Source organism: Notamacropus eugenii, chromosome 3, assembly GCF_028372415.1.
Source record: "Notamacropus eugenii isolate mMacEug1 chromosome 3, mMacEug1.pri_v2, whole genome shotgun sequence".
Classification (NCBI taxonomy): domain Eukaryota; kingdom Metazoa; phylum Chordata; class Mammalia; order Diprotodontia; family Macropodidae; genus Notamacropus; species Notamacropus eugenii.
The window spans coordinates 48,686,073-48,704,848 of record NC_092874.1 but is presented as its reverse complement, the minus strand read 5'-3'; the positions used below and the strand labels follow the sequence as shown (position 1 = coordinate 48,704,848).

The following is an 18,776-nucleotide window of genomic DNA, read 5'->3' as shown; positions in this document are numbered from 1 at the left end:
TTTGTCCAACGTTTTGTTTAAAATCTAGGTAAATTATCTACTACTAGAGAAAAACTACATTATTTCCCTGACTTACTGGTTTGGTAACTAAAAAAAAAAAAAGAATATAAAGGTATACTCACATGACCTATTCTTGATAAAGTCATGTAGGCTCTCTATAAACGCTGCTTCATTTTCTAGACGTCCATTTGTCTCTTTAATAGAGTATAACCTGGGGAATAGTTAGTGAGGGTCCAGTCCTCAGAACATATGCAGGGGACTCTTTTTGCTGCCAGCCTATGTGGAGGATTTGGTGAACTTGTTTCTCATGTACATAATAATGTGTAACAGACATGCCTTGCCCCAATTAAGAGCATATGCAGGTACTCATTCATTATTTCCTGTCTGCTTACAATATGGTAAATGCAAGCCCTTTAATTTTGTCAAATTTTGACAAACAGGTCAAACTGCATCGTCTCTTTCCTGGTGGTGATTTAGAGAAGAAATGCTATTAGCTCCTGAGTGAGAAGAGAGATACCCAAAGCCTTTACTTCCTCAACTAGACAACCATATGGGCCATGAACATAAGTCCCTGATATTTCTTCTGTCCTTGTTCTGTTTCTTTCCTGGTCTTAAGGAAAAGAATATTGGACAGAAAACAGCCTTGTGAGTTTTACAAGTTTGGAAGAGCCAGCAGAATTTTCCAGTAGCTGAGCTTAGTGAGCAGTGACTTCTGAGGCACAATCTACTTGACCCATATCTTCAGTGGATAGATCTGGCAGCCACGACACCATGTGTTTGCTGTAGGCAAAGGAGCAACTCATTAATTTGCTAGGTTGTGCCTGGAAATTAATTCAGTGGAAGGAGGAATATGTGTCACATCCATTTTGAATTTTAACCTACTTTCTGCAGGGACCAAAGTGGTAAAGCAGAGAATGTGGCTGTAGTTGTAAGGAATATGTTTGTACTTCTGGTTTTGCTCTAGTTTTTCCAATAAATATCACTTTGTAAAAGATGTTAACTGCTTATAGGAGATATCAAATTGCTATCAAATAGTTAAATGATGCTGAGGAGATTCCAGCGGGTATTGGTGAATGATAATGGGGCAGTATTCACTTGTGATTGGTGCTGGGGGCTTGAGCTGATCATGTTCTAGAAGGACCCTAGTAGATCAGTAAGACACCCCCAGAACCCTGACGGTGGAGTGAGGTCAGATGAGCACTGGGGCCTTTGACTCATTAGGTCACATGAAGGTTGGAAAAGTTACTCTAGAGCTAGTAAGATCTACCAGTGTATCTCAAGATTTTTTTCTTCTTCAGAAATTGAAGACAAGTTCATTGGAAATTGGCAGGCTCTAGTTTTTTCCTTCTAAGAAAACTAGGATAACATTTATTGTTCTCTAGTTCTGTGGTATCTCTCCCATGCTCTACAATCTTTCATTTATGACTGATGGTGACTCAGTAATCATGTTTACCACTTCTTTCACTACTTTAGGTGTAGTTCATTTAGGTTAGGTGCCTTGAATTTGCAAGGACTGCTAGGAGCTTTTACCACCTCCTTACTATCTTGAAAATTAACTCCCCTTGAGTCATTTCTGTTCTGATATTTCCAGTGCACATACCATTCTCCTTGGCAGAGAAAACAGAAACAAAAGAACTGAGTGGCACTATATTCTCTCTGATGTCATTGACCATGTTATTGACCATCTATCTGAAGCATTGGGCCCATCCCTACTTTGATCTTTTCCTTTCTTCCAATATAGCTAACCCCCATCCCTCATCTTTTTGTTTTTCTTTCCTGATCAACCATAGCTCATTCTGGGCTTTACAACACCTGACACTATTCTTATAGGACTGTTTTCTGTCTTTGCAGAGTTCCTCTGTCGCCTGCTTTTGTTTTCATCTTCTGCACATTTCTTTTTAAAAATTCAAGTTAGTTGGTTAGTTCTGTGTACACCCACATCGTTCTTTTCAGAAAACTCATTTTTCCTCTTCTTTGTAACTGTTTCCCTTAATGTCTTCAAATTTTCATTCTTGGCCTTCTAACATCCCTTCTGTAGTGATTTCCCCTATAATTTTTTATTCAAGGGAATTCTATCTATCCCTCTTCTGAAACATGGTTTCTATCCCTTTTTGAAACATGGTCTACTAAAATTTTGCATTAGATTAGCCTGTTCCCAGATTATCCTTCTCTATCACAGATTTTGAGATGTAGCAGTCACTTCCTCATCAAGGTTCCCATCATTTCCAATGCAATAACAAGTTTTTCTGGCTAGTAAGAATCATATCCAGAATATAAAATCACTTCGATAGTTCCTCTACATTTTAAAGGATGAAATTATCAACAAAGCAATAAAGATGTTACTCAATGCTCCGGTTTTTTGTTGAAGAAAGACAGCTTGAGTAAATGTTTGAAAAATCAAAGTTCCTTATCACCTTTCAACAAGCCTCTGTAGCGGACTTTAGACCTGTTTCTTGGATTCTTCATCTATACTTTTTTTTTTTCTGTCCATAGTAGTATACTTTGCTGACAAAGTCACTTATGTCTCATCTTCACCCAAATGTTCTCCATGATGCTTCCCCACATTGGTTCCGGGATGTACTCATACAAATATGCCTTCTCCGTATCCTATTCCTTTTTAAGAAGACAAAATATCCAGTCATCTGATAAAGTACTTTGGCCCTTTATTATGACTCATGACTGGTTTGATTGTTTCCCCATCCTCTTCCCAATTTGATGAATGATGACTGACTATACTGACCAGTTTATCACTTTGGGGCGTGTAGACATAGAGTAAATGAGGTAGTTAGGTATTTGGGATTTCGGAGTTTTTGAAAGGTTTGCCTCAGAAAGCACTGACTCAGACATTTGTAGCTCATGAAGTTTCTCATCAGTCATCTGGGCCAAGGCCTGTAAAGTTTCATTTTCTGTTCTGTGAAAGTTGTTATCATGGGGGTTGGAGAATGGGTAAGAGTGACTTCCAAAATTCTGGATATCACATGTTTGAGAAACCTCATCTTTATGTGACCTAACTGCCATTTCTAATCATAATGGGCTGAACAGATATTTCCTGTTTTGTTTCAGCCTAAGTGAGCATGTGGAAACTTGAGAGGAGCTAGTTTCCAGTCATGAAGACTCGGGGATTGGCATTGTATGAGGATGAAGTCTCCTATTTGATTGAGAAGTGGGAAGAACTAATGACTTGGGGTGCTGAACCAGAACTTAGTCGGTAAGCAAAAGTAGGTAAACAAACAAACAAACAAACGCCTTAAACTCTCCCTTTCCTTCGTGGCTATGGGCAAGGCATGCTTATTTTGAGCTTGTCTTGAGAGTGGGAAGGGCGAATGAATATTACAAGCTGGAAGTTCCCAGGTGACCCTGTGAATTTTGAAGATCCAGAGGTCCCGGAGGACCCAGAGGTCCAAGTTGAAGGTGGGAGTAGCAGCGACATCCACAGTCGGTTTAGCAGCAGTGGAGTCATCTAGCCTAGTAGCCAAGTGGACAGTTTGGCCTAGCCCAGCAGCAACTATGACTGGTAGCTAAGCAACATGTTTAAATTAGTCTATTAGTAGCCAAGCCCAGTTTGACTTGGCTGAGCAGTGGCACACCTTGTCCATTACTTACTCCATACTCTGCAGCAAACATCATGGGGAATCTACAAAGGGAGAAAAGAATTTCCAGGACCAGGAATTAGGAGATACCCCTTTGCCACATCTGTTCTCTACACATGTGCTTTACTACCATGTACTTTAGGGTAGATGTCATTTTTTCCACAGACCCTGGGTGTTTTGCTGAGAAAGTATACTCACAGGTACAATGTATCTCCAGCCCTAATATTGCTACTGAGTTTCAGTCCTACCTTACCAACCATCAATTTGGGACACCCCAAATTGGATAGGCATCCATAGGCATCTTCAACTCAAGTTGTCCAAAACAGAACTCATTATCTCTGTCCCCTTTCCTCCAACCCTTCTGCCTTCCCAGCTTCTCTACCACTAGAAGAAACCACCATCTTCCCAGTCATATAGACTCACCACCTCAGGGTTACCCATAACTCTTCCTTTGCACTCAACTTACATTTCTAGTGTCTACCTTTACAACATCTCTCATATTGTCTCCTCTCCACTCACACTGAGGACACCATGGTTCAGACCTTCATTTCCTCAGACCTGGACAACTCCTGTAGCTATTAGGTTTTCCTGCCTCAAGTCTTTCTCCACTCTGTTCCATTCCACTCAGCAGCTAATGTAATTGTCCTAAAGGTTAGGTATGACCATGTTATCCCTTTACTTGATAAATTCCAATGGTTCCAAGATTTGCTCCTGAAAGATCAAATAGAAATTCTTTACAACTCATAAAGCCTTTCACAAACTGGTCCCTTCATATCTTTCTGATCTTATTTTTGACTATGCTTGATGCATTCTTTTTATAATCTAGGTACACCAACCTCCGTGTTGCTCCTCACATGACACTTCATCTTCCTTCCTCCTCCCCTCTAGGCATTTACCCTGACTGTCCACCATACCCAGAATGCTTTTCTTCTTTACCTATAACTCAAGGTTTCCCATCTTCCTTCAAGACTATGTTCAAATCCTCCCCAGGTTCCCTCAACAATTACCTTTCATTTAGTGTGCATGCGTGCACACATACATACACATACAGACATATATGTGTCATTGGTATAGAGTTATTTGCATATTGTCCCTTCCATTAGACTGTGAGGTCCTTGAGAGAAAAGGTTGCATTTTTGCCTTTCTATATATCCTCAGTGGTTAGCATGGTGCACACAGTGGGTGCTTAATAAATGCTATTGACTTACTGAATGACTGTGACTCCAAATCCATCACTCTCAAACTTTTTGAGGCATCTAGTTGGCATAGTAGATAGAATATTGGAATAAGACTGAGAAAGATCGAGTTCAAATCCAGCCTCAGACACTGCTGTGAACCTGGGTAGGTCACTTAGAGTTTGTTAGTTTCAATTTCTTCAGCTGTAAAATGGGCATAATAGTATCTACCTCTGAGACTTGTGATGATCAAATACAATACCATGTAAACGTCTGTGCAAAATGCAAAGTACCATATAAATACTATGATTATAATTGTTGTTAATCTGCTGTCTATATCATGGTGGCTGATTTTGAAATATTATTCAGCTTATAGCAGGGAAGGTTATTGATTTTTATCAATTCATATTTAAGAGCTAATTGCTTTGCAATATTTTTATGGCACCATTCAGTTAGACAAAAATAATCTAATTCGGTATTTGGTTGTTTAGGGTGTCATTATAAATTTTCTGCACCTGTTATCCTGAGAGTTTTCCTGTGTTTTATAATTATTTGAGAAGTAGCTGTGGCTGATGGCTAGAGAGCTGATCACAGAGTCAAGAAGAGCTAGGTCAAGCGGCGTGACCCTGGGCAAGTCACTTTTCTCTGTGCCTCTATCATCTTTATAAGTTGCAAAGTAAAAGACAATCGGCATTAAAGAGGAAATTTCCTAGTTGAATGAAATCACAGATTCCATAAAACATAAAAATCAGTCAGTTGTGATTTGCATTATTAACAAAGTAACTATAATAACAGGAGCAAGAAAAATCTATTTTTTTGTAGCAGTTGAAAAGGATTCAACAGCTTTTCTTGGCTTTGAACCAGAAACTAGCAACCAGTAGCTTTCATAGGTTAATAGAAGTTTAGATTTGGAGGAATTTTAGAAGTCATCTAGTTGCATTTACAGGTAAGGAAACTGAGAAGTGATTTGCCTAAGGACACACATAACAAGTATAGACTTGAGATTCCAACCCAGATTCCCCAAATCTATCATTCTTTCCACTATACCATATTGTTTGTCAATAAATGTAGCTATAATGATAGCCTGTATCTTGTGAGCTTGCTTTGTATCTTTTTCCAAATTTGAACTTTTCTTTCTTTTATTCTTTTTGAAGGATGATAGGAAGGCAAATTCTGGCATATGACAGGGTTTAATAAATGTTTGCTGACTGAGTATTCCTGACTTTCCTATAAATGATTTGCTCTTTCTCTTCCTTTTCCTTGTTGCAAAGCACTGAGTGACCTTTTCTTTGTTGATAATCATTCAATAACAGAAGCCCAAAGCACTTTCAGCCTTGGCAACTAATCTGCCCAATCTTTGACAAGCTGTTAAAGACTCTGACATCTCCTAACCTTTAAAATGTTAAGACTCCATGGTCTTGTCACGATGGTGCAGAGGCTGTATCTCTATGGTCCAAGGTAAAGGGGAGACTGATTACAAAGTATGTTAGACCAATGTAGAGAGGCAACCTCTGTTTAGGGTCTATTAGGACAGTTACTTCCCCTAATTGTCTCCACCAATCACATATCTTAGCTCATTTATTTTGTACTGCCTTGGAGAGAGTTAAGTAGCAAAACGGTTGCCACAGCTGATTAATTAGATTGTTGAATTTTCAAGATAACAAAAATTCTTAATACTTCTGATGTGAGAGTGTTGGGGTTTATTAACATTGATTCATTACTTTCAAATAAAGGAATAAAACAAAAAGGAATACCAAATACTTAATTATAAACCAAGATCTTTCTTATATCCTATAAGTGAATCAAATATCATGTTTTTATATAAAGGGTTGTACAGAAAGACCTATGTTGTACCCACTCTATTGTATATGTCCTTTCAGGACATATTAAATAGGCCATTATGAATTTGATAATCTTAAATCATTTACTAGCCACCTAGTCTATTAAAAAAATGTATTCCTGAATTTCCTTAGGAAAAGTCTGATGAATACTGTGGGCGAATAAAGAATCAGCCCTGGGCGGAGCCAAGATGGCAAAGTAGAAAGACGCACATACACATAGCTCCGAACCCACAAACCACAGAACGGCAGAGGGGACTAACCCAAGGCGAATTCTGCACCCAGAGACCACGGAATATTGGAGCGAGGGAGATTTCTGTTCCGGAGAGACTTGAAAACCTCTCGCGGGGGGACCTTCGCGCCAGGGACTGGGTGCCGGGGCGGGAAGAGGAAAGCAGCCCTGCCACGGCAGGGACACTGTGGGAAAGAGATCCGAGAGGGCTGCGGAACGGAGTCTCCAGCGGCCACGCGCATCCCCCCACCCACAGAGGGACCTGCAAACCTCTCGCAAAATGTCCATCACGCTGCAGACACGGTGCCCAGCCCGGACATGCGGCGGCGACGGCAGCGGCGGCTCCGAGAGACAAAGTTCTGAGAGGGATCTGGAGGCAGGATCGTCAGCAGCTGCACAGGCCCCCCACCAACAGGTGACTGACGGGGGTAGGTGAGAGAGTCTCTTTGGCGGGTTGAGAGGGGAGTGAGGTGCCCCCATAGCTTGGGCCCCCCCAGGAGGTGGGGGCTGAGAGGCGGCTGCGGACGGGGGCTCCCCAAACGGACTGGAGCCTGGATCCATTGTGGAAGGTCTGTGCATAAACCTCCTGAGGGAATTGAGCCAGAGAGGCGGCCCTGCCCCTGACCTCAGCACCTGAATTTAATTCTCACACTGAATAGCAGCCCTGCCCCCGCCAAAAATCCTAAGGCAGGAAGCAGCATTTGAATCTCAGTCCCCAAATGCTGGCTGGGAAGACCAGGAGGCGAGGTGGGTGTGAGGAGAACATTCAGAGGTCAGGCCACTAGGTGGAGACAATGCCAAGAAAAGGGAAAATAAATAAAACTATCAAAGGGTACTTTATCGGAGAAAAAAAACTTCCTCCCTTCCTTTCTGATGGGGAGGAACAATGCTTGCCATCAGGCAAAGACACAGAAATCAAGGATCCTGTGTCCCAGCCCACCCAATGGGCTCGGGCCATGGAAGAGCTCAAGAGGAATTTTGAAAATCAAGTTAGAGAGATGGAGGAAAGACTGGGAAGGGAAATGAGAGGGATAAGGGAGAAGCATGAAAAACAGATCAGCTCCCTGCTGAAGGAGAACCAAAAAAATCTTGAAGAAATTGGCACCTTGAGAACTAGCCTAACTCAGCTGGCAAGGGAGGTGCAAGGGACCAATGAGGAGAAGAATGCTTTCAAAAGCAGAATTAACCAAATGGAAAAGGAGATTCAAAAGCTTACTGAAGAAAATAGATCTCTCAAATGTGGAATGGTACAGATGGAAGGTTTGGACTTTTTGAGAAAGACAGATATCTCAGAACATACCGCGCAGATTCGAAAAATGGAAGATAATGTGAAATATCTTATTGGAAAAACAACTGACCTGGAAAATAGAATCAGGAGAGACAATGTAAAAATTCTGGGACTACCTGAAAACCATGATCAAAAGAAGAGCCTAGACATCATCTTCCATGAAATTATCAAGGAAAACTGCCCTGAGATTCTAGAACCAGAAGGCAAAATAAATATTCAAGGAATCCGCAGAACACCGCATGAAAGAGATCCAAAAAGAGAAACTCCTAGGAGCATTGTGGCCAAATTCCAGAATTCCCAGGTGAAGGAGAAAATATTGAAGCAGCTAGAAAGAAACAATTCAAGTATTGTGGAAATACAACCAGGATAGCACAAGATCTGGCACCTTCTACATTGAGGGATAGAAGGGAATGGAATAGGATATTCCAGAAGTCAAAGGAACTAGGACTGAAGCCAAGAATCACCTACCCAGCAAAACTGACTATAATACTTCAGGAGAAAAAATGGTCTTTCAATGAAATAGAAGACTTTCAAATTTTCCTGATGAAAAGACCAGAGCTGGAAAGAAAATTTGACTTTCTAACACAAGAATGAAGAGAACCATAAAAAGGCGAACAGCAAAGAGAAATCATAAGGGACTTACTAAAGTTGAACTGTTTACATTCCTACATGGAAAGACAATATTTATAACTCTTGAAACATTTCAGTATCTGAGCACTGGGTGGGAGTACACACACACACACACATGCACACACGCACACATACATAGAGACAGAGTGCACAGAGTGAATTGAAGAGGATGGGATCATATATTAAAAAAAAAAATGAAATCAAGCAGTGAGAGAGAAATATTGGGAGGAGAAAGGGAGAAGTTATATGGGGCAAATTATCTCCCATAAAAGAGGCAAGCAAAAGACTTATTAGTGGTGGGATAAAGAGGGGAGGCAAGAGAAAAACATGAGATCTACTCTCATCACATTACACTAAAGGAAAGAATATAATGCACACTCATTCTGATAGGAAAACCTATCTCATAATACAGGAGAGTGGGGGACAGGGGCACAAGTAGGAAGGGGGGGAGGATAGAGGGGAGGGCATGGGGAGGAGAATGCAATACGAGGTCGACACTCATGGGGAGGGAAAGGACCATAAGAAAATAGAAGTAATGGGGGACAGGACAGGATGGAGGGAAATATAGTTAGTCTTATACAACACAACTAGTATGGAAATCATTTGCAAAACTAAACAGATATGGCCTATATTGAATTGCCTGTCTTTCAAGGGGAAGGGGTAGAGAGGGAGGGAGCTAAAGAAGTTGGAACTCAAAGTGTTAGGACCAAATGTAATGTTCTTACCACTGGGTAACAAGAAACACAGGTTAAGGGGTCAAGAAAGCTATCCGGCCCTACAGGACAAAAGAGAAGACAGAGACAAGGGCAGGGAGGGAGGAGAGAGGAGAGAGCAGATAGGTCACAGGGGCAATAAGAATGCGTGGGTTTGGGGGGGGAGGGGATAAAAGGGGAGAAAATTTGTAACCCAAAATTGTGAGAAAATAAATGTTAAAAGTTTAATTTAAAAAAAAAAAAAAAAGGAATCAGCCCTACTTACAGCTTATGTGCACTCTCCCAACATTGGCACAGTCACACATGCGGACAAAGGTCCTTTGCTAGTGTTTTCCCTCCACCATGCCCTGGAATTCAGCTCCTTTGGTCCCCCACTGCTGTTAAAATGGTGACTGTCACACAAATGTAACGAAGCCATTTCACCTCAGCGGGTTGTGATAATGCATACATACCTCCTGAAGAATCAGAGTGTCTTTGTTTTCTCGATCCTGGAGCTGTATAACAAATAGTCTGATGGATTTCAAGCTTCACATATCTATTTTTTGACATGATGAATCTTCCTCGTTATCTTTTGATTTAAAAGGGAAAGGATCGTAGGTTTGCTGGTTGAGCAGGTAGCTCTTCTGACAACAGGACTTTAGCTGGAAAACAGATCTGTTTTGTTGGCTTAGGGAGTTTAGTGAGGTGAATAATTTAGTGTGAGGGAGTGATATGTCGAGAGAAGAAATTTAAGTAAGGGTTTAAAGAATGCAGATAATTTAGTGCCCTCATGATGGTTAACTTAAATGGATACAAGAAATGCATGAGATCCATATTATCATTTTCTCTGGTGCATTGCGGAGCACACAGATCACTGCAGCATGACAGAATTGATGATTGTTCTAATTTTTCCTTAAGACATTTAAATATAGTAACTTCTAGTGACTCCCAGATATTGAATTTGATTTGGGTTCATATGTACTCAAATTAGAGGTCAGAGATACATTCCGATTCAGAATACTCCCTGAAAAGACCAAGTAGTTTTGCTATTAATTAACTCTTGCAAATGCACATAGATCCTTGTAAATGAGAATGGAGTTAGCTGACATCTATCCCAATGGAGATCACCATCTATCTTGCACCTATATTTTTCTGTCCTTCTATATGTGCTACTGTCTTCCTCTTTCCAAACCTATTCTTTCTTCCTATTGGGCAATGAGGTGGGAATGGACTTGGAGTAAGGAGGATTGAGTTTAAACCCTCTCTCATACACTTGCTAGTTGTGTGACCTTGGGAAGTCACTCAGTCTCGTGTGCTTCAATTTCTTCACCTATAAAAAGGAGATAATGATAGAATCTCCTCCCTGGGTTTTTGTGAGTGAGGATCAAGTGATATAATGTATGTAAACTCACATTACAAAAACATTACATGTATTGAACTTACATTAAGCTTTGCAAACTTAGAAGCACTATATAAATGCTATTATTAACCATTAATATTAGTTGTATCTTTCAAATATTAAAGAGCTGATCCTTGAGGTTATAAGTATTAGAGCTTTAAGGGACTTTTCTGAGCGTGGTTCCTGGCAGCAAAATGATTATTCATTCAGATAAGCAATCCTTATGACTTGTTTGTTCTGCTATGTGGAAGGTACAGAGGCAGCCATGGTTTGTTGAACTCTCTGGAATTCACAAACTATATATTCTCTGCAGGCTAAAAAACCTTCTGGTCTTTGGGAGGGGGCAGTAAACAACTTGAACCCTACAGCCAGGTAGAAGGGGCCTCTGCTCTCTGATTCTCCTGAAAAAACAGAGAAACTGTTCCCTCTGACACTGGAGGGAGGGGTGCAGTTGTCAGTTTCATGCCTGCCCAGAATTACTTCATATTGTTGGTCCAAACATAGCCTGTGATTTCTACTTAGTCTGATTTATATGACACCCATGTGCAGGTTATAACTGATACTTTTCTGTTTACTTTTGACTTTTTTTTTTTAGTTCAAAGAGATTTCATTTTAAGGGTATAGCCTATAATATGATCAGTATGGTACTATTATTTTCAATTTGCAGTTTCTGCTCTAAAAGATTAGATGTTTAGTGCTTAAAATGCTTTTTTCTTTTTGAAAAATTGTATTTTCTTTTCAGTTCTTATTTCTCTTCCCTTTGCCATCCATTGATAAGGCAAGAAAAACAAAACCCATTGTAAATACCTCTATAAATAACCAAATTCCTATATTAGCCATGTCAAAAAAAGGATGAAAGAAGGAAATAAAGGAAAGAAGAAAGAAAGAGGAAAGAAAAAGGAAGGAAAAGAAGAAAACATGCTTTAGTTTTGACTCTAAGACCATCAGCTCTCTATCTGGAGGTGTATGGCATGCTTCATGATGAGCCCTTTGGAAATGGGGCTGGTCATTGTTTTGATCAATTATTAAGCCTTTTGAAGCTGATTATTTTTTTTTTAATTTTGTAATGTTTAACAATCACTGCCATACAATTGCGATTTTATCCCTCCCCACCTACTCCCCACTACCCCCCTCCCTCCCCACGACTGCATACAATTCTGTATAGATTCTACATATACTTTCCTATTGAGTATATTTTCACAATAGTCATGCTATGTAGTCAGACTAAGATAAATGAAAGAAATCGTATAACAAATCAGAACATGATACACAAACACATACACATACACAAACATGATCTGCTGCAATATGTGAGTTACTTCCGTATTTCTCTCTCTGAGTGTGGCAGGCATTTTGCCTTGAGATCCTCCATTGGGATTTTTTTTTTTTTTGGTAAGAAGTTCTTGTGTTATTACAAAAATCTAAGTCTACCAGAAAAAACTCTCACACACTATGGTTGTTGCTGTGCATAAAGTTCTCCTGGTTCTGCTCCTTTCACTCAGCATCAGGTCATATAAGTCCTTCCAGGCCTCTCTGAAGGAAGCTGATTATTTTTACAATACTGATGTTATTGTATAAATCGTCCTCTTGGTTCTGCTCACCTTACTTTGCATCATTTCATGCAAGTCTTGCTAGGTTTTTCTGAAATCATCCCCTGCATCATTTCTTAAAGCACAACAGCATTCCATCACATTTATATACCATGACTTGTTCATCTATTCCCCAGCTGATAGGCATTTCCTCATTTTCCTTTTCCTTGCCACTACCAAAAAGACATACTATAAATATTTTCTGCATATTTCTCTTTTTCTCTTTCTTTGATCTTTTTGGAGTATAGACTTAGTAGCAGTATGTAACAGAAAGGACCCCGCCATATACAGGAGGACCTACTGTACAAGTTCTTAGATCTGCTTTTCTAAAAGGAAAGCAACATTTGAGGGGTCAACAATCACTTTAATCAAGCACATGTATCATTCACTTGGTTCAGGGGAAAAAGTCAGCACCCTGAACTTCAGAGAAAATAGAGAAACAAAGATCAACCTACAGATAGGGCTCCCAACTGTCTGATGTAAACAATACATACATCACAGATGAGCAGGCAGATCCAACTGTCTGACCATACATACATAGTTACCAGAGAGTGAAGCACCAACTTCTGGGTTTTCAAAGCCTGGAGCTCCTTTGTGGCTGCCCAGAGTTTCATCTGGCCAAACAAACACTTCCAATGAGTAAGCTCCCGAAGTAAAACCTCACCTCAGAGTATTTATACACTTTTCAGAGCTAGAGGGCATCCACAATCCTAGAGAACCAGTGCCTCATTAGAAAATTAACAAAATGTGTGGGCCTCCCCTAATCAAGCTTCCCTAAATGGGCAGGCCCATTAATGGGTGGGGAAGATCTTTAACTCTCATAATTACCATTACACAGTATTGTTGGGTAAAAAAGATATATACAGTTTAATACCTCTTGAGATATAATTCCAAACTGCTTTGTAGAATGGGTGGACTAGTTCACAGCTCCACCAGTAGAGCCTTAGTGTACCTCTTTTCCCACAGACCCTCTTGCATTTGTCCTTGATCTTTTTGGTTCTCTTAGACAATTTGATGGATGTGAAGTGGAACCTCAGAGTTTTCAAATTGGTAGTTTTCTAATTATTAGTAGTCTAGAGCAGGAGTATCAAACACATGGCCTACAGGCCAGATTAAAATGTAACTGGGAAATGTTGAACCAAATAAATGAAAATACCACATGGACACATGCACACACACATATGTACACATATATGTGTGTGTGTACAAAATGCTAATATGTGATTTTCTGAGAAAATATGTGGTTTGCAGCAATCCGTATGTATGATTTAGTGGCTCCTGTTTTGTTTTGCTTTTGAGTTTGACATCACTGATTTACAGCACTTTTTCATATGACTACGGATAGCTTGGATTTCTTCCTCTGAAGATTGCCTGTTCATGTACTTTGACCATGTATCAATTGGAAAAGGGTTCTTATTTTTATACATTTGGCTAAGTTTCCCATGTATTTGAGAATTGAGATCTTTATCAGAGAAATTTGCTACAAAGATTTTTTTCTGTTTCTACTTTTCTTCTAATTTTAGCAGCATTGGTTTTGCTGGTACAGAAACAAAATTTTATATAATGAAAATTATCCACATGACCTACTATGAACCTTTCTATTTTTAGTTTGGTTATGAACTCTTCTTCCCATATCCATATATCTGACAGGCAATTTCTTCCATGTTCCGATTTGCTGTCACTTTTTTATGTATGTATGAATCATATACCTATTTTGAGCTTATCTTGCTACAGGGTGTGAGATGTTTCTAGCTTCTGCCAGACTACTTTAGTATTCTTTTTTCATCGAAACCTCAGCAATTTTGGACTCTCCCTTTTCCCTCATCTCCTTCATCCAATTAGTTCTTAAGTACTGTCAACTCACTTATCCGTCCCCTTTTTAAAAATCATATAACCACCACCAGAATCAGGGTTTCTTCTTACTTGGGCTCTTGTTCTAGGCTCCTAATTGACCTCTATGCCTCTAATCTCTTCCTAGTCCAATCCATACCCCAATTACTAAAATAATCTTTCTAAAGCACAGACCTGATCATCACTCTTTGCTTAAAAACCACAAGTGCCTCCCTTTTCCCTATAGGATAAAAATACATATTCCTTGGTATAGCACTCAAGGTCTCCTGCAAGGGGGTGCCAAATTACCTTTCCAGCCTTATTTCACAGTATTTTTCTATAAACATTTTATGTTCTAACGCATCTGGATTATGTTTGATTCAGTTCAACAAACATTTATTAAACACCATATGCAAAGAACAGAGAGAGGGATTTAGGAGAAATATTTTACTTGAGTTAAAAATAACTGAACTACGAGTTGTGAGAGAGAAAGGACAAAGACAGACCATGGGGTGTGCATTATCCCATGAGGGGAAAGAAAAGAGATGGTGAGGAAGAGATGGTGGGGCATTCATTTATTCCCTCCAGCTACTGGGTAACAACAGCGATCAAGGACAACTCATTTGTTGTTCAAAGCCAACAGAGAGACTGTTTGAGAGAGACTGATACAGAGGGAGAGAAAGAGCAGAGAGAGGTCAATAAACCAGCCTTAGGATAGAAAGAAGGGGCAGGAGAAAATTTTTAGTTTTTAATAGACTTTTTAATAGACTTCTCTATACACTCTGGATGGCTGACAATGTCCCTTTAAACGTATGAGCAGAGGATTGTTTTTTAGGAACATAAACAAGTGCAAATAAAACCCTGAAGTGTGAGTATCTCTCTCAAGGCTGCAGTGGGAATTAGAAGGCATAGACAGGTAGAGTTCAAAGCCGGCATAGGCTGAAGATTATCCAAGCATGAGATGTTAACCCCCATCCTGATGAACGTTCTGGTACTGACTTCAGAGAGGCTTTGGAACTTGCATCCTTTTGTTAATCTCTGCCCTGCTTTCTGTGGATTTCTTTGTGTATTTTCTCTGAATTGTTGTTTACTCCAAACTTGCCTTTCCTCCCTTTAAAAAAATATAAGTATTTTATTAAAAATTCACATCAGTTCAACCAGTTTACGGTTGCTTAGTAAATCTTTACATTTAAATTAATTTCAGTGTATAAAGTTCAACAGTTTTTTGTCTCTCCAAGTTCCCATTAGGATTCTTTGTCTATTCATTCTCATTCTTGTTTTTACTCATCTGAGCATAGTTATTGTGTCCTGTTGCACTCTCTTCTTTTCAGTTTACATTATTTCACAGAATTCTTTTTAGATGTCTGGATTCTTTATGTTTAACTGTCTTAACTGTGCATTATAGCATTCCATCACATTCATATTTGCTTTTATCTCACCTCTCATTAGTCTGCACAGGAATCTCTGTTGAGGAACTTTCTCTACCAATAAAAATTAGCATCTACTCTGAAACTTGCTCTTAGAGCATTATTTAAGGAACTGAGAGGTTGTGAGTTATCCAGGATTACATCTGAATCTTGGTTTTCTTGGTTTTGAGGTCAATGGTCCACTACTTTAATGTCCTGCTTCTCATTACATGAATTTTCTCACCTATCATTGGCCATTTAGGATTTAGCTTTTTACAATGACATACTTTGCTACTATGAACAGCTTTGAACAAATAACTATTTTTGTTTGCCTCTCCTTTTTTCAATTCAATTTAATTTTTTTGTTACATTTTAAATTCTGAACTGTTTCCCTCCTTCCTCACCATGCACTAAAGAATGCCACCATATAACACAGATATGTATATATATGTTAAGTGTAATATATAATATATATACACATGTATGATATATATGTAAAATCATGCTACATATATTTCTTTTTATCAGTTTTTTTCTCTGGAGGTGGATACCATCTTCCTTCATAGGTTCTTTGTAGTTGATTTGAATATTTAGAATACTCAGAATAGCTTAGTCATTCCCATTTACTCTTTGAACAATATTGCTGTTACTGTATACAATGTTCTCTTGGTTCTGCTTATTTCACTCTTCATTATTTCATCCAAGTCTGTTCATGTTTTCTCAAGAGCATTGAGCTCATCATTTCTTACAGCACAGTTACATTCCATAGCAATTATATATTGAAACCTGTTTAGCCATTCCCCATTGATGGGCATCCTCTTAATTTCCAGTTCCTTGCTACTACAAAGAGAGCTGCTATAAATATTTTAGAACATGTAGTTCTTTTCTTTTTCCCCTGATCTCCTTGGGAAACAGACCTAATAGTGGTATTGTTGGGTCAAAAGGCATACAGTTTTATAACTCTTGAGCATAATTCCAGATTGCTCTCCAGAATAGTTGGATCAGTTCACAGTTCCACCAATAGGATATTATTGCCTCAATTTTTCCATATCCCCTTCAACATTTGTCATTTTCAGCTTCTATCATTTTAGCCAATCTGATAGGTGTGAGATGATGCCTAAGAGTTGTTTTAACTTACATTTCTTTAATCAATAATAATTTAGAGCATTTTTTCATATGACTACACTGAGGCCTAGGGAAGTTGTATCTCTTCCAAGGTCACACAGGTCATAAGTGCCAGAAATAGGGTTTGAAACTAAGTCCCCTGATTTCAGAGCTAGTGTTCATGGCCAGGGTAGTCTAGAAATCACTTCTCTAAGTTGACAGGCACGCGCACTCTGGGGGACTGGGATGGAGACCTTTGACAGATACCTGGGGTCACGTTGGACTGTTTGAGGAGGGTTACCTCCTTTCTGCCCCTCTAGTGGAATCTTCCCACTTCATTGAGGGACAAAACAGCACAGACCATTGGCTCCAGGCAAAAAAGCAAAAACTGGTATTAGGAGAATGGAGCTCTTTGGGACCTGAAAACAGAATGCTCATTAAACACTAAGTCCTTCTGATGATTGAATGTACATTTTTTTGAACCTACATTCTATTGGAAACAACATATATACAAATCAATAAATATGTAAGATATATATGTATATACATATATATATCAATCATATACAACATTTTAAAGAGTAAATAAAAATAGACTTAGGAGGGGGTAAGGGAAGAGAATCAGTAATTGAAGAGGTCAGGATTAGCTTTGGCTAAGAGGTGGCCCTTGGGCTAAGCCTAGAAGAAAGTTAGTGATTCCAGGAGTCAGAAGTGAGAAGGGTATGTATTTTAGGCACGATGAATATCCTGTGCAGAGTCAGAGACCGGAGATGGAATATTGAGTTTCTGGAATAGCTAACAGACCTATTTGGCTGGAACACAGGGGATATGAAAGGAAGCAACATGCAATAAAACCGAGAAGGAAGAATGGGGCCAGACAGAATAGGGAGGGCATGAAATGCCAAACAGGGTGGTCACTAGTGTGTCTTGGGAAGCCAGTAGCATGGTCAGATATATTGTAGAAATGTAATTTTGGCAGCTGTGTGGATGATGGACTGGAATGAGAGGAGACCTGAGGCAAGGAGGTTAGTTAGGAGGCTATTCCAGTAGTCCAGATGAGGGAAAATCAGAGCCTAAAGGACACTGTTGTTTGTGTGAGTTGAGAACCTGGGTTATTCTGTCCCAGTCCCATTTTCTGCATGTTTTTAAAAAAGATATTTTATTTTAATTTGCATTGCTCTAATCAATGCAGATTTAGAGCATTTTTCATAGGACTATAAATTGTTTGGATTTTTTCATCAGAAGAAAGGTTGGAGGGGGTGAGGAAAAATTGGTACGCTAATACCCTACTGGTGGAATTGTGAACTGATCCAACCATTTTGGAAAACAATCTGGAATTATGCCTAAGGAATTCTGAAACTGCCTGTACACTTTGACCCAGCAATACCACTACTAGGTTTATTTCCAAAGATGATTGGATGATCATTCCAAAGATGAAAAGAACCTGTATGTTCTGAAATATTTATAGCAGCTGTCTTTGTGGCGGCAAGGAACTGGAAACTGAGGGAATTCCCATCAATTGGGGAATAGCTGAACAAGTTGTGGTTTATGATTGTGGTGGAATACTACTGTGCTATAAAGATGAGCTTGTTGATCTTAGAAAAACAATGGATAAACTTGCATGAAATAATGAAGAGTGAAATGGGCAGAACCAAGAAAACACTGTCTACAGTAACAGCAACATTGTTTTAAGAACAGCTTTGAGGGAATCAGTCATTTTGATTATTATAAATACCCAAGTGAACTACAAGGGACAGATGAAGGAAGAGGCTGTCTGCATCCAGAGAAAGAACTGATGAATAGAAGTATGTATAGAATGATTTTACATATATATATATATATATATATATATATATATATATATATATATACATATTTGTGTCTCATGGTAAAGTTCTCTAGGGTTGGAGGGTGGGGCAGAGAAAGGAAAAAAGATACTTTGTTATATATTTAAAGGGAACAGTAAGTTGAACTTACTAGATTTGCAACTTCATCATCTTTTT

General features: G+C 39.2%; 1 long non-coding RNA gene across 14 annotated transcripts in view; it reads left to right on the top strand.

Annotated features, from left to right (window-relative positions):
* The window catches only part of LOC140530917 (uncharacterized), a 1,083,438-nt gene that overhangs the window by 805,361 nt on the left and 259,301 nt on the right, over positions 1–18,776 (top strand). For 13 of the 14 annotated variants that reach the window (XR_011976146.1, XR_011976158.1, XR_011976156.1 and 10 more), the window contains one exon: positions 3,064–3,208. The exons of the other annotated variant lie outside the window; for it this stretch is intronic. This is a non-coding gene — a long non-coding RNA (uncharacterized lncRNA). The remainder of the gene's footprint in view (positions 1–3,063; positions 3,209–18,776) is intronic. 14 annotated transcript variants of the gene reach the window in all.